This window comes from Mercenaria mercenaria, chromosome 9, assembly GCF_021730395.1.
Source record: "Mercenaria mercenaria strain notata chromosome 9, MADL_Memer_1, whole genome shotgun sequence".
NCBI lineage: Eukaryota > Metazoa > Mollusca > Bivalvia > Venerida > Veneridae > Mercenaria > Mercenaria mercenaria.
In genome coordinates, this window is record NC_069369.1 from 67,497,199 (window position 1) to 67,508,643 (window position 11,445).

Below are 11,445 nucleotides of genomic sequence, written 5' to 3' on the forward strand. Positions count from 1 at the left end.
AATGTACAATGAAAACAATGGATATTATAATCGTTTTAAGTTCACGGACTCGTAGGCCATATACATGTATATATTCAAAAAAAAATCACAATTTAAAGACTTCAAAAGGAGGGGAAACTTCAGAAAGACTCGCGAAAATTTAAGCTTACCTCTTAACATTTTTTATGGTTCAACTTCAATAATGTATAAACCCTACATGAAAAAACCCAACATGGGGGTTTTGGGGCCACCCTGGATCCAACCACCCTTGGGCATCCGCGGTCTGGTCGGGGGGGGCAGTAAAAAATTTTTTGAGCTTTCGGCCTAGAGTCCCTCCCAAAATTTCAAAACCTACAAAAGTCTGTAACCACACACCTGAAAATAAGATTTGAAAACATTAACACCGTATGTTTTTCGTTAAAACCATCTGAAATACATCTCTAATATCTAGTTTTCTGTTTACAAACCTGAATTTTGTGCCCCCCGGTCGCGGAAATGATACGAAAAAAGCAAAATTTCCCAATTTTTCAGTCGCGCAGAAATTCCCTGAAAATGATACCCCCAATTGCTCATGTTCCAACTCCAGTAACCTGAAAATCGAAAATAAGCTAAAATATAGGGGCCTCCGTCCCTTTTTTTTCCTATTCATTTCCGGGGCCCCTCAAAAATGCAACCCCACTTTAAGGGAACTCAAAAAGGAAAAGCATGTTTTACCCCCCTCCTGCAGTCATTACTTTCTTTACTATAAAGATCAAGGCTACCCCAATGTTTTTTTTTTTAAATAAGTGAAACTCAATTTACCGCTGAAAAACTTCAATTCTAGAAAATTTATTTTTTTTTTAAAATTTTCAAAATGCACTTCATTCCGTAAAATTGCTCTTTATTTGTAAATTTCACCCCGGCCCCAATTCGAACAAAACGCTAAAAACGTTTACTGCCCCCGGACCATGCTGTTCGCTAACGTTTCTCTTTTTCCAGAGGCTTTGAAACGAACACATGGATCCTGACCAACGGGGGAAAGCCAGGGGTCTGGTCCTTCGGGTGCAACCCACTTTTTTGGTTTTCTCAGGGCACGGCCTTTTTTAAATGAATAGATTTGCGCCCCTTTTTTGTGAATGAAGAAAGGAAGATTTCCTTCCTTAAAGGGAAAGGTTTATTTTTTTAAAAAATTAGAAAGTTTAATGCAAAAAATGTATTTAGTAGATTTATTTTAAAATTGATTTTCATTTTTTTGCCCGCATTTAAGGGTGAGGAAAAAGGTAATTTTGACTAAAGGAAAAACGTTTTTTGCTTAAATTAATTGGTTATAGCGAAATGAAAATATGCTAATTTTAAAAAAAATAAAAATAGTTTCAATTTTTAAAACTGTACGGTCATATAATCGAACTTAATGACTGTCCATGAGATCGAAAGTTTTTTTAAATTTTTCCTAACGGGGGGTTAAAGTCTTAAAAGATCTTTTTTTCCCTTTTCCCCAAAAACGACTGATTGAAAATTGGCGTACAGTACTCCCAGCGTGTTACAAAAAAAAAAATTTTACAAAAAAGTAAGTTTATAAAAAAAAACCATGGCTTTTTAAACGAAAATTTTATTGTTGTTGAGGTTTTGTTTTCAAAACAACAAAAAAAAAGTACTCTGTATCGTCAAGAAAATTTGATGTTTTGCAAAAAATTTGAAATTTCACCTAAAATTAAAAAGAAAAGAATACAATTTATTCTTCGAATAGAAAAAGGGGTTTTGTTTTAGAATCAAATTTTCCCAAAAAAATCGCCTTGACCTCCTAAACGTAAAAAACAACAAAGACGGGGATCCCTGAGATAGGACTTATCAATTCCTAAGCTTATTTTTTACGATGTAATTTTATAATTTTTTCTTTCATTTCCCCCGGTTCCCTTTATCTTTGCATTTTCAAATCATTACCGAAATTAAGTTTTTAACGACGACCCGAAGGTTACTTTAGAAAAAAACTTTTTTTTTCAAAAAAGCCTTTCCATTTGATATTATCGTAATTACCTTTTCAAAATTTACCCTTTAAAAATTTGTCTTTTAAATGTTTAAAAACTTATTCAAACTTCAAATTTCAAAACATAAAACTGAAAGAACTATAACACCAAATTTATATATTAATACAAATATCTTATTGTAAACGGTTAACTTGCATGTTTCTTTCTATACATAACAGAAACATGTATCATAGCTCAGCAAGTGTACAAACGTTTGTTGGTGAATACCAATTTCAAGAAGATTCATTTCTACGTTTCATTTATTCCCTTAGTTTTATGACTAATAAAGTCACGTTGCTTTTTAAATATCTTACGAAAGCGAAAAAAAAAAAATTGGACAACTATCGAAATTATTGTAACGGTTATACCCTCTTTCATGTAATCAGACCCGTTCATCTGTTCTTTTGAATGTCAAATAACTTGTACAAACGACATGGCTGGGCTAGCGGCAATGAAACATCAACATCCTTACTACAACATGTTTACTTTGTGGCTGATTTCATAGTTTTGTGCGGTTAGTTTTGATTAAACAAGCTTCATTGTCCTTATTCCTTTTGGAATAAATACGACAACAGGTATGAAATTTAACAATAAATTTGATTTGAGTCTACCGAACTTTGTTTTTGTGCATAGCATCAGCTCAAGTTTTAAGTGTGCATTTGGTGTTCTTTTTTGCACGTTTTTATTTTTTTTGCCCCCAATTTTCTTTCGAATAAAAATTTTGAACTAAAAATCAGAAAAAAATCATGAAAGGGGCCCTTTATTTCGTTTGTACGGTTGAGTGTGAAAACCCTCGTTTTTCCCCAAAAATAATATGCAAAAAATTAAATTTTTTTCAAATTACTAAAATTTTTCGGTTGTAATTTTTAAATGTAAACCCAGTGTATGCTTTGGGGAATTCAGCAAACCTACTATAATTAATTGATTAGACTGAAACATTTTGAAAGATGAAATCTTCACGTTCTTTTGGCAGCAGTGAAAAAGGTAGGCCCTTTTGAATGACACTTAGACAATGTTTTAAAATCCTTATACTATAGTATTAATTTCAGATCTGAAAAGTAGTTGTTTTAGTAGATTGCCCAAAGGAATGATTCACTTTAGACATTTTAGAAAAGTTAATTTACTTTTGGAATACGATGGCGCTTGTCTTTCAAATCTGTTTTCGTCATTTTTTTTTAAATACTGGACAGTAGTGTAACAAATATATTTCCCCAAAGGGACTTTCCTTTTTTATTTGTTAGGATGATTTTGGCCATAGGGGGATCGGGATTTGTCGTAAACGGCATACTGGAGGGAAAACCCAGCCAGTTGCTGTGGGAAAAACCAAAAATCCAAAAAGTAATAAAAAAAAGCCCTTTTTCGTTAATTAAAACAATACTCTAAAATAATCTTAAAGATTTTTAGATATTTTTTATCAATGTCCCCATAAAAGATTTTTAAGAAAGATAAAAAATTTTATTCGTAATTTTAGTCTAGTTTTTTTTCTATTCTTTAATCTTCGAATTAATTTAAATAATTTTTAAATTACAATAAATATAAAAAGTTTGTAGAAAAAAACTTATAGGAAAATTTAAAATATAAGAAGTAGATTGTACAAAGAAAAAAAAGTAAAATTTTCATCGTAGAAAAATATAAATTTATAAATTTTTAAAATTCTACTTTTTTGGCAATTCTTTGTATTTGTGACGTCATCTTGCCCGAAAAAAAGTTGAATCCCCTTTTTTAAATTTGTTCAGAAAATCATTGTGTTTATATTTTTTTTTGTTTATGTTCTTTTGATTTTTTAGAGAGTTTGTTTCGTATAATAAAAGTCTTTTATGGAGTGCCTGGGTGAGATTTCTCAAAATTTTTACATTGTACATAAAAAAAACAAAAGGATTTTCCGTATCCGGCTAAAAATAAAATTAGAATTTGCGATAGTTTTCAATAAAGGGATCCAAAACTGATTTAAGGTCCAGCTTTTAAGTATAAAAAAAGATATTTTGACGATAAATCCGAAACTACTTTGTTTTTCTGAAAAAAAAAATATCTTAATACTCCCGCATACTAGTATCTTTAATAGATATTATTTATATAACATTCTTCAACAGTATTAAATTCTCATGTATATGTAAATACTTTTTATATGATTGTTTTGCAGATTTCGCGGTTTCAGTACTTTTAAATTTGTCATGTGAGCCCCCCTGCGCATGCGCAGCACAAAAACAAATAACAGTTGGGCGAAGTTCGAAAAAACCCGTGTCGCGAATATCGCAATGGGGCCCGATCTTTCACTCGCTGTTAAGCCTTACACTCTATGGGGGGAAAGGAGAAAGATATTGTAACAAAATGAAAGTGTTTTAAGCGACTCGTTAAATTGTATTTTGTAAGTACGATCTTTAAATTTAAAGGAAATTTTTTTTTTTAAAAGTATCTCTGCGTAACACCACAAAAACGCGCCGTTGTTGTAATTTTCATTTTTTGGTCATTTTGGGGATCATTGGCCATTTGTTATATCTGTATAAAAGACTTCTGCTTAAGCAGATGCCAGGTGTCCTCAGAGGAATCTGTCTTTCTAGCTCAATTGTTGCACTTTCAAATATTGCACGCAGCCAACCCGCAAGTCTGTTATATTTTTACTCTTGCCGGGGGTCCTTAGCCCCAAAGGATTTTTTACATATAAATGATATGTATTAAAGGACTTGTGATTTTTCCCGAAAGTACTCCTAAAAACGAAAGAAAAACGAATACCCAATGTTCCCCAAAATGAACAAATCAACTGTTTGAGGGATTCAATTTTTTTGCATAATTTTACAAGCTTTGTTTCAAAAAAATTTAAAACGAACTTTCCCATAATTATTTGTCCAATTATTTGAATTTACCGAATGGGCGAATGTTATTTATTTCCGTACAGTTTCAGTTTTTGAAAAATTGGCTAACAAAAAACTGACGGAGTACAATTGCAAAACCACTTCCTGTCATTTATGTCGAAATGCAGATGTGTGATTTTGCTTACTTTTCTGGTTCCCACACAGATAACAAATAATCTCGAATGAAAATCAGTGAACGGTCTATATATAACATGTAGGCTATAACGAATAGCAAACAATAAATTCTAAACATATGCAAAAAAATACAAATATAAAGAAGGGAAATGTGCGGTATTTAAAAGATATAAAATGTTTTATTCTCTCTTATTTTTTCCAGAATGAAGTATTTTTTTTAACTAACGAAAGGATTGACAGAGAGGAATTTGAATGTGTGCTTCGATGACCCCAAAAATTGCATACCAATACAATTAAAATAAAAAACGTATTTTTTCTTTTTTTTAGGAAATAATGGAACAATTTAAAATGACTTGAAAAAGAATATTAACTTGAAAATAATACTTTCACCCTGCTAGCGTTTTGGTGCACATATTTATGTAAAATTATGAATTACCCGTTCGAAAAAAAAAAGTGCATATTTTTTTTTTTATTAAAAATGATCCATTTCTAATAGCGTTTTCTTCTATACAAACAAAAAATGTACATAAATAAATTTCACCATATATGCCCCTTTTTTTTTTTCAGGTCCCGTAACCAAATGACACTTCACTACTTTGGGGGGACTTTTGCCCACTGCTTAGGATAATCAAAGAGCGACCAACGACATTAATTTTGTTGTCAATAAGTACCCTAAAAAACGGCTTTTGAGCACTGTGTTCTTCAATCATTTAGGCCCTCGGATCAGGCGCCCAACTTCCGCCAGTTTATCTAAGAAGATAACTCTACCAGCATACGTGCCAAGGGAAGGCCGGTTTTAATAAAAAGAAAGGTTTAAAATTTTTTCGTTTACAAATGGATTGTTTCAAAGCTAAATCCCTTAGACATCAAATTTAACTTATTAATTTTCCATTTTTTTTTTTTGCAAAGTAAGGGGTGCTTGTTAATTAGATTTTTAAAACCTTCCGCGAAAAGGCAATGTTCCGGTACTAATTTTCCTTTTTTTCATTTGTAATTTTCACTCGAAGCTCTAGGATAGATAAGGACCGAGTCTAAATCGAAAAGTAGGTTCTTTTAAAAAAGAAACCTAGGGGGGCCCCAGTGTTGCCCCTTTCTAAGTTATATCAGAGAATAGATCACCAATTTTTCCCATTTTTCCGGGGACATAGATAACGAAACAATTGTTTCTATGTCAGGGTTATTGTAAGTTTTGCTATAGACGAAAAACAGTTTCCCTGTTGGGTCACTGTGACCTATTTAGGGGTTATGTCACTGTGACCATGCCCAAGACCTCAAAATCAATAAGCGTCTTCGGTTATCGATAAACCCTCCCCAATCGATGTGGGGCCCAAGCATTTTTTAGTTACTGAATTTTTTTTTTAAAAAAAGTGTTCAAAAGCTACCACTGCAATAATTGAAACACTGCATTTTGGCCCGGGTGAAAGCTACAAATTAGCTCTTACCATTTTTTGGGAATCACCTACAGGCTTATTTTTCCCTGCCCCGTTTGTTTGCGCCCAAAAGGGAAAACTTCCGAGAAGCTTTAGAAAAACTTGAAAAAATTCCAATCGAGGGACGTCTGCCGGAAGTGAAAAAATAACATTTTTTTTTTTTAAATATTTTTTTTTTCAGAGTTTTTTTTTTAAGAAAGATAATCTTTATTTGCGTCAGTTATAAAAAATTAAACTTTGCTAAAACAAGGGTATTTTCGACATAACAATTTAATCTAATTTCCCTTTTTTAATGGGTATTTGAAAAAAAAAATTTTAAACATTTTATTTGTTCGGGTTTTTTTCTCTTTTTTAAAATTTATATGTCGAATTGCCCCTTGTTTTTGTCACGGATTAACTCTCCCACTATCGAATCGGAAGAACTCTTCTCATTTTGGCAAAAATTTTCCCAAAGGGGCAAAAACCCGCTAAATAACAATAAAAACATTTAACTGAACGAAATAATTTTAATGTGATTCAATTCATAGCTTTCTTTGAATATGGAACAAAAAGTAAATTTAAAAATCATATATTTATTTTGTTATTTAACTGAACCGTTTTCCAAATTTGTAAAAAATTTTTTCAATATATTTTTTTTTTAACGAATAATTATTTTCGTCTTGAGGAATTTTAAAACTTACTTGTCGCAGCGCATTGGGGCCCTTTTAAATGGCCACGATTAATTTTGCTCTAGAAAAAGGAAAACTACGCCGTAAAATTAGTAATTTTTCTAATTTTCCCCCTAGTTTTAAAGCATGAAGGTCTTTTAGACCCCTTCCCAAAAACCATTTACGGTATAAGTAAAAATACACCAATTGTACTTCCTGTTGAAGAGCTGAACTCTGCAAACCCCACGAAGAGGTAGAGTTTTACTGGTTCCTTGCTTTTCATCACAGCGCTCAGTGCGCAGGGAAAACGTTTTTCATATTTCCGGGCCCCAAAATTTTAAATTTTTCGGTTTTTTTATGGGGGGTAATACATTTTCACCCCCCCCGCCCTTTCCCTAAAGGGTTCGATGTGAATTAATAGGACCAAATATGACAGTAAATAATATTTTAAATTGTACGTTTAAAAACGGAGTATTGGGGTTTTAAATTTTTTAAGTTTACAAGTACTTGAAATAGAATTGTTTCAGAAAATATGTTTTTGTATGACTTTAATGTTACATTGAAGTACAATTTAAGTAGATAATATTTTCTTGCAAAAACATACATATGAGCCGTGCCTGGGGGAAAACCACATAGTGGGGATGCGACCCGCTGGATCCAGCCACCGCCTCCCCCATTGGCAGGATTATGCTGTTTTGCTAATAGTTTCCCAATTCCAAAAGGCTTTAAAAGGAAAAAGCAGGGCCCCCGACCCCCGCTGCGCGGATGCGCAGGCTGGTCTGGAACCATGGGTCGCAAAAACCCCCCATTTGGTTTTCCATGGCCGGCTCAATTTTCATAAGGCTATTGAATTTCTGCTTTTTTTCTCTTCGCATGCGGGGGTTCAAATTATTACGTTGCAGAAGACTTTTTGATGGCTTTAACCCTTGTCCTGAAACTTTTTATTTATTAATATCGCCTTTTGGGAAACTTACAGGGGTGTTTCCTCACGTTTTAAATTTTTCAAAGATTGAAAAAAAAGTAGAGACCCCGACGGCATTTTTTATTTTTTTAATGAGTTTTCATATTTTGTATAAACTTAAAATTGTTTTCGTTAATTTTGGAATATAAATTCCAAAGAATTGTTTTTTGTTGATTTAATTTGATAAAAAGTTAAAATTGGAATTAATTCCCATTAGTAGCAAAAAACGTGCAAAAGATATTTTACAAAGTACTTTCATTTTGCTTTTTTCATGTTGAAATTTTTTGTTTAAATAAGTTGTGCAATAAAAGTTTAAAAAAACCTTTCTGTATTTTTATGTGTTAAAATGTCAAGCAATTCCCGGTCATTTTTTTATTTTTGTGTTCGTTTTAAAGTCTTGGTTTAAAATTCAACGTAAAAATAAAATACCTGATATTACACCCAAACCCAAAACAAATTATAATTCAGTATTTTTAAATTTTTTTCATGGGGGTGGGGTTTATTTTTTAAGGTCTGCTTTGTTAGTGTATTTTTCAATGTAACGACTGTATTTTTTGCATGTAAAAATGTTAGTTAATACAGCCAAGGTGTATCGCTGACTTTTCTGTCATTTCCATTGTACTTGTCAATGACTTTGCCAGGGTGCCAAACAGCTGAAAAATATCCGAGCTAGACTTTAATTTTTAAATTTTTTTTTCGCTTGTTTGTGACTGATGAAGTGGAAAAATTATTTTTCCCTTTGTGTTTATATTGACTTGGGCTGATCAGGAAAAAGCGCTGTAACAACTGAAACATATTGGCGCACAGTTGTTTTTGACAAGAAAGCAGCTGTTACTAAAGGAAATATGTGTTTAAATAGAATTGCTGGGTAAACACGTTTGACTGGGAAAAGCAGTTGTTCTAACTGATACTACGTTGCTAAGAGACTTCTGACTGCACAGTGAGTTTCCGACTGGAAATGCTAAAATGTTATGACTGAACATACGTGCTAAGTAGACTTCTGATGCCGTTCTTTTTGCCTAGGGAAAAGCTGTTTTTACTTACGGAACCTCCCGGTAAGTAGACTTTGCTGGCGTACAATGCTTTCTGATTAGGAAATGCATTTTTACTAAATGGAACATACCATTGCAAAGGACTTGCTGGCGTACATGCGTTTCTGCCTAGAAATCTACGTTACTAAGGAACATCCCCTTGCCAAGTAACCGCTGAATGCTCTTTAAAATTTGATGGAAATGTACTCTTTCAAACGCGAAAAAACTTTACTAAAATAGACTTGTGACTGCCAGTGATGTTTCGACCAGGAATTTCTAGCTGTAACTAAATGAAACTATCGTTTGTTAAGAGACTTTTTGGTTGCAGAGGGTGCTTCGACTAGGAAAAGCTAGCTGTTCAACTGGAACAGATCGTTGCTAAAAGATTTTCTGGCTGTAAAAAAAGTTAAAACAAATGCGTTGTTACAACAACTGGGAAAGATCTTGCTAAATAGACTTGTGAAAGAACACTTGTTTCTGACAGAAAATGGTAGTTGTTACCAACTGGAACATATCGTTTTCTTGTAATTGAAGGAAATGCTGTTGTTATTAACGGAAAATTAACTTTTGGAAGTAGTTGCGACGTACATGCGTTTCGTAGGAAAAGCGTTTGTTACAATGGAACAAAACCCTTGTAATAGGACTCGCTGTCTGTACAATGCTGCTTCTGTCTAGGAAATGCTAGCTGTTACTAACTGGACTTGCTGACTGCACAGTGATGTTCCTGACTAGAAAATGGTAGTTGTTACCAACTGGAACTTACCATTGGTAAATAGACTTGCTGGTTGTACAATGCTGGTTCTGACTAGGAAATGCCGTTTGTTTCAACTGGAACATACCCTTTCTAAGTGACTCCTGGGTTTTACTCGTTTCTGCCTAAAATGTGGCTGTTACTAATGGAAAAATCGTTTCCAAGTAACTTATTGACTGCTGTTTTTTCTGAAAGATACAATTGCTAAATGGCTGGGTATGCTGTTTTTGCCCAAAAAATGTCGTTACTAACTGGAAATACCCTAATATGTAGTCCCATGGCCCGTGAGTTTTGACTAGAAATTCTTACTTTGTAGACTTACTGGTGTTTTAAATCTGTTTCTGCCTAGGAATTGCTATGTTACTAGCGGAAACACCCGGTGCTAAGTGACTTGCTGATGCACAGAGATGTTTTTGTATGAAAAAACTAACTGTTATAATGGAACATCTGTTGCTAATGTGCCCGAAAAATGTGTTTTGCCCCGGGAAAAGATGCTGTTATAACTGGAACATGCCGTTGTAATAGTATGGAAAGCTGTTTTCCCCCCTTGAACTGCCGATACTTGTAATTCCGAACAAAAAGACTAAAGTTCCTGTTGGATACTGATTTTTTAATCACAAAAATAATCGTCCAAGTTGCAAGTTAAATTTTTAAAATTTAAAAAATTTTTTTTAATATTTATTATGTTTGTATTTTTCATCAACAACCCTTTCTCTGACCAGCCCTACATTACTACCATGCAACAATTTTGTTAAAGGGCAAAAAAAACTTTTATGACTGGAATGTTGCTGACACAAAATTTTTTTCTCTTTCCACTAAACGTACCATTTTTAGTAAAGATGTGTTACCTAAGACATTAGGTTTCTGCCAACAACTGGACCTGCTGTTGCTTATTAGAATCATTGACTGGACGATATTATTTCTAACCAAACAAGGGCTTTGAAAAGCATAGAAAACTAAAAAAATGGTAAAAAATTTTTCAAATGACGGTCTAGAGAAGTCTATATTATAAAAAACATTTTAAAGGACATTTTCATATTATTTCTTCGATCAAAAAGCTCTCAATTCACATTACACTTTTTGGGTATGAGTTTAGTAGCAAATAAATAACTTTTGGTTGTGTTCGTCAGTTCCGGTTGACTTAAAATACTTTAAAAACATTATTTCTAAAAGCGTTGTAAATGCACAGCCAAGAGAAAAGGGGTTTTTCCTCATACGTTTACACACAAAATCTACATAATCTCTCCCCGTGGTTTACCGCGTTCTGCCCGTTTCATCCCCTACGTAAAATCCCGCATGAAAATTTGGGACAAAAAAGATCTCTCGCGTTTTTGAAGGTTTAAGAGTACGTAATCCTCACATTTGAATTATTGTTTTTAAACATTATGTCTGTCCTAAGCTTCAGCACTATTTGGATTTATCTGGCGCACTTGTGAGAATAATAATTACAAATCAAGTCTTTGGTTTGCTTTAAGGTAATATGTGTCTTATTATTAAAATGTTGTATTAACTGAAAGTCAGACATTATCGACTTTATATCACTGCACCAGTTGTTTGCACAAAAATTTTTAGTCGGAGAAAAATTGCTTTGGTCAGCTACGGTCGTCTAAGGGGATAAGCCCATTCCCGAACCCGTTTTGGGAAACCCCGCCGGCATTT